Genomic DNA, 6,089 nt, shown 5'->3' with positions numbered 1-6,089 from the left:
TAACCCCCATCCTGTTTTATAGCCTTGATGCCTTGCTCTACTATCACATGATTGACCCATGTCATCTTTTGCATTAAGCCTACCTTGTAATGTTATATATATATATATACATATATATGTCTATGTGTGGAGATATTTTTGCTTCTTCCTTAAATGTATTCAAGGGTGAACTGTTATGAGATTTCTTTCATTTTGTATCAATTTTCGAGGACAAAAATTTTTTTAAGGTGGGTAGAATGTAAGACCCAGAACTTTTGAAAAGTCTTATTACGACCAAGTCTCAAATCATATAGTTATTTATAGCCTTAATTTCAATAATTATTTTATTAAAGATGATTAAGGCGAGTCTTGATTTATTGAATTTGAGATGAGTTATGAGTATTATCCAATTTTATAATTATTGGGTTATTTTCTATATTTAAATTATAAAGTTAGCAGTTATGAAAAAAATATGAATTTTATATGATTTGAATTAAATAATTAACATTTTAAATATTAATACTGCTATTTTGAAAAAACGAAGAAATTAAGTGTATTATTTCTAATTTTTGGGTTTGGGCATTTTATTGAAAATAATTTGTAAAAGTGATGAATAAACAGTATTTTCTATATATAATTAGTGTTCGATTTAATTGAGTTTCAATTACTATATTATTCCCAATTTTAGGTGAAATTATCATAATGCCCCTAACCCTAATTTTGCCAAACCCATTCCCTTCCATCCTTCTTCCACGCTGCGCAGCCCAACCCCTTTCCTCACTGCCTTCACTGCGCAGCAACAACACATAAAATTTCCTGTGTTCCCTGAAAGAAAAATAAAGCCGAAGGGGGAGTGGGGTGAGGAATCCATGGAGAAAGAAGGAGAGGGGGGAGAAGAGAGAGGCGGTGCGGTGGGTGCCACTGCCACCATCGCCGCCATTGCTAGCCGAAGGGAGAAGAAGGATCTGTTCGCGCTGTCACCACGCGGTTGCCGAGCCGTGCCATCGCCGCCATTGTCGTCCTGTCCCTGGAGCCTGAGCCGTGCATCTGTCATCGAACTAGAGGAGCTTATCCTTGTTGAGTCGCCGCCATCTTGCCTCTGCCGGCGAGCACGAAAAGAGAGGGAGATGGGAGTTTGCACAGCAGAGAGAGGGAGAGCGCGACAGGGGAGACCATCGCCGCCTGGGTCGCCATCGCCGGGCCTCCTTGCCGTCGCCAGTCCTGCTTGTTCTGTCGATGGGAAACTCGTCGCTGTTGGGGTCTCACTGCCGCCGTTCCTATTGTGGCTGGTGTCGCGCCGGAGAACCATCATCGTGGGTTGGGGCTAACCCTTTTTGCTGCCGTTTCATCGTTGCTGCGGCTGAGTTGCGGCTGTTGGATCTAACTGGAGAGGTATGTGGTGACGATGGTGGATGTTGGTGCTGGTTAGCGCCGTCACTGTTGCTGGCCGTTCGAGCTTCTCCGCCGTCTCTGCCGCCAGAGAATGCAGCTCAGTCGCCGGAGAACTCCGCCGGTAAGGAGTTTAATTTGTGGTTTCGATCATTTTGGATCTTGAGAAGGTTTTGATGCTGCGTGGTTTTTATAGTTGATCCACCAGAGCTTCTGGCCGCCGCCAGAGCTGTTGTCGGGGTCGGTTCGAAATCGCAGCTGCTTCGTGTTGTTATTCCGGTAAAAAATTATGTTTTGAAAGCCCTACGTTAGTGTCCCGTACGTGTATTAAAGCCTTTACGGTATTAATGTTCTTAGAGTTTAGTAACTGAGGCTGCTTGTTGTAATTTAGAGCTGTTTATGCTGCTGTGAAAATGTGTGGGGCTGTGCTTTGAAGCTGCCTTTGATTTCGGGTTGAGGCAAAAAGAACTTATGAGGCGTTTGGATTATGGAATTTGTGTTTTGAGGTAGGGGTGCTTTCCGAAAACCATATTTTATATATGGAATTATTACATATGGATACTGATGTGATACAATGTGTATTTGGTGGTTGTAGCAGCCTTATGTATTATTGATTGTCTCGAATGATTATGAATATTTGTTTGATTGGATTGTTGTGTGGCTTTGTGAAACGAAATACTTTTGAAGTTGCTTCCTTTAAAGCTTTGAAATCGAGTTTAATCCGTTGGGAATTGATTTGAGTTGCGTTGATTTTCTTGATAATGTGGAAAATAGAATACACTCTTGAATTCAGCCTAGCTTGCTTTAAATGATCCGGTTTTTGATAAATGATAGTTACTGAACCGTTTCTTTGAAACTTTAGAAATGAGTTTATTCGGCTAATAATGATTTGATTTTTGAAACGGTTTTCTTGAAACATGGAATTGAGATGACTGTTGGATTTTGGCTTCCCTTGAACTAATTTTGGATTTTGGATTGTTGAAAAGGATTGTGGGCTGTTTTGTTGGGACCCGAACTGGGTGGCAAAATCCAAGTTTTAAGGGAGGTGCTGCCGAAATTCCGGTAGAATCCGGGACTTTACTGAAACATTATTCGAAAACTTATGAATTAACGACTTCTACTATTTTATCTGAATTATTAAGAAAAGGGTGACTTATGCTTTTAAAATGAATTATTAAAGAGGAAATTGTGATTTAGTCTTGCTTCTTAAGAAAGGCATTGTATGTCTTTCAGGAGAAAGTTATTTAGAATGAAACTTATGTTTTAAGGCTGTTTTAAATGTGACATGGGCAATGCCTTTGAATTTGACTTGCGGGTTTCAATTAGAGGAGTTTCAATGACTTTGAAAGAACTTGAATGTCTATTGACAAGTTTCATTTTGAAATATTTTGGGAAAGGTTTAAGTACTTGATGAGCGGATAATTTATACGCTTTTTGGCATTGTTTTTAGGTAGTTTTTAGTATGATCTAGTTACTTTTAGGGATGTTTTCATTAGTTTTTATGCTAAATTCACATTTCTGGACTTTACTATGAGTTTGTGTGTTTTTCTGTGATTTCAGGTATTTTCTGGCTGAAATTGAGGGACCTGAGCAAAACTCTGATAGGAGGCTGACAAAGGACTGCTAATGCTGTTGGAATCTAACCTCCCTGCACTCGAAATAAATTTTCTAGAGCTACAGAACTCCAAATGGCGCGGTCTCAACAGCGTTGGAAATTAGACATCCAGAGCTTTCCAGCAATATATAATAGTCCATACTTTATTCGTGATTAGATGACGTAAACTGGCGCTCAACGCCAGTTCCATGTTGCTGTTTAGAGTCAAACGCCAGAAACACGTCACGAACCGGAGTTGAACGCCCAAAACACGTTACAACTTGGCGTTCAACTCGAAAAGAAGCCTCAGCTCGTGGATAGATCAAGCTCAGCCCAAACAAACACCAAGTGGTCCCTGGAAGTGGATTTATGCATCAATTACTTACTCCTGTAAACCCTAGTAGCTAGTCTAGTATAAATAGGATAGTTTACTATTGTATTAGACATCTTGGGACGTTTAGTTCTCAGATCATGAGGGCTGGCCATTTGGCCATGCCTGAACCTTTCACTTATGTATTTTCAACGGTGGAGTTTCTACACACCATAGATTAAGGGTGTGGAGCTCTGCTGTACCTCAAGTTTCAATGCAATTACTACTATTTTCTATTCAATTCGATTTATTCCTATTCTAAGATATTCGTTGTACTTCAACTTGATGAATATGATGATCCTAACACTCATCATCATTCTCACCTATGAACGCACGTGACTGACAACCACTTCCGTTCTACCTTAGACCAGGTGCATATCTCTTGGATTCCTTAATCAGAATCTTCATGGTATAAGCTAGAATTGATGGCGGCATTCATGGGAATCCAGAAAGTCTAACCTTGTCTGTGGTATTCCGAGTAGGATTCTGGGATTGAATGACTGTGACGAGCTTCAAACTCCTGAAGGCTGGGCGTTAGTGACAGACGCAAAAGAATCGCGAGATTCTATTCCAACCTGATTGAGAACCGACAGATGATTAGCCGTGCTGTGACAAAGCATTTGGACCATTTTCAGTGAGAGGATGGGATGTAGCCATTGACAACGGTGATGCCTTACATACAGCTTGCCATGGAAAGGAGTAAAAAGGATTGGATGAATGTAATAAGAAAGTAGAGATTCGGAAGGAACACAGCACCTCCATGCACCTATCTGAAATTCCCACCATTGGATTACATGAGTAACTTTATCTTTATTTCCTGTCTATTTTATTTATCATTTGAATATCTAATCCAATCATATTTGAATCAGCCTGACTGAGATCTACAAGATGACCATAGATTGCTTCATACCAACAATCTCCGTGGGATCGACCCTTACTCACGTAAGGTATTACTTGGACGACCCAGTGCACTTGCTGGTTAGTTGTGCGGAGTTGTGACTAAGTGTAATTCACGTGTGAGAGCTACCAAATTATTGGAGCCATTGTTGATGATCACAATTCCGTGCACCAGTACTCTTTGAATTCTGAATTCTTGCAAGACTAAAATAATTTTGAACAGTTGAAACGCTTTAGAATTTATCATGGGGGTTGAAGTTGGTTTTGCTTAAGTAAAGGAAACGGCTTTGAAAGAAGTAAATGATTACGTGACTCGGTTTGGCTTAGATCTTATTTTATTACTCAAATCAGAAAGCCATGGTTTTAATGATTTTAAATGAATTTGGCAAAATGAGTTATGTTATTCTCCCCTAAAGACTTGGACTTTGCCGAGAAATTTTGTTATAAAATCCCATTGTTAGATGGATGATTTTGAATGTTTCAAAATGAATCTTTAACTTTCCATGGTTATGGAAGTTTTGGAAAGAGGATGCCGAGAGTAGCATTGTTTTAAAAAGGGGAATTTACCTTGAGTAAAAGTGGCTTATCAGCCTGAGATGATTTGAGAAATAAGATCTTTAAAGCCAAGGCTAAAAAGAGTTGAAACTTGATTTCAAAGTGAAATGAATTGAGAACAAGGTGATTTATAGTGGAAGTGATGTTTTGTTATGGGCCGGAATGGCTGTGTATGATTATGAATATTGGTTGGTTCTGGATTGAACCGTGAGTTGGAATGGCTATGTATGATATGAATATTGGCTGGTTTTGGACTGAACTATGAGCCGGATGGCTGAGATGGATGTTGATCCATGGCTGAGAATGAATGCATGTATATGCTTAATTATTGATAATTGTGATTTGCACTTCCAATATCAGAGGCACGAGTTCCCTAGGAGAAAGCAGTGGCTAGCCACCACGTGCTCCAGGTAGAGACTCGAGACTCTGCTGACCCTATATCGTAAGTGTGGTCAGGCACTGTGAAAGCCCCGGATGAGCTCGCCCCCGTAAATATTCACCAGTGAGGGTGATGGATATGGATCATGATTATGATCAAGTTTATGATGAGTATAACTCGAGTTGGGGATGCGCGACAGAGGGACAGTCCAATGGTTAGCTACCAGGATTTGTCGGGTTGGTTCTATAACCGACAGATGATATCATCAGCCACTAGGAATAGGCATGCATTATATGCATCTATGTGACATTGTTTGGGTGTGCATATTGTACTTGGTTTGCCTTTTGTGACTATTTGAGATTAACTGCTACTTGTTCTACTTGCTGTAACTGTTTGTTTGTGCTTGAACTTCCTATATGTGTTTGCAACTGGGACTCTGTTGGATTCTGGTGATTTGGTTCTTGGTTGGATTGTTTGTGCCTAGGGCCGTGGTTGAATTGAGATGGACTGATGGTTGGTTTTGGTTTTGTGCTTTTGGTTTGGAAAAGTATGAAAGGCTAAATTGGTTCAGCATAGATAAACCTTTTGAAAGGCTTTTGAATATTGTTTTAAATGAACATCTTCCTCTTTCAGAAAAGGATTTTAGATTTCTCTTTTATTGTAAACCATTATTTTTGAAAAGAGGCATAAGTCGGTTATTAATCACTGGTACAGTTTATCTTCACGTATCCTATTATAGTAATTTCCGAAAACCCTTCTATTGAGAACCCTTTCGAGGATGATGTTTTCACCCCCTACATTTTTTCCCTTTTAGGATATGGGCGCAGAAGTTACGAAGAGTTTATTTAGTTGTTGTTGAGATGCTCTGTATTGTTTTAGTTATGATATATATATGTATGTATATATATGGATGTACCTTTTATGAA

This window comes from Arachis duranensis, chromosome 6 (assembly GCF_000817695.3).
Source record: "Arachis duranensis cultivar V14167 chromosome 6, aradu.V14167.gnm2.J7QH, whole genome shotgun sequence".
Classification (NCBI taxonomy): Eukaryota; Viridiplantae; Streptophyta; class Magnoliopsida; order Fabales; family Fabaceae; genus Arachis; species Arachis duranensis.
Note: the sequence above shows the minus strand (reverse complement) of the source record.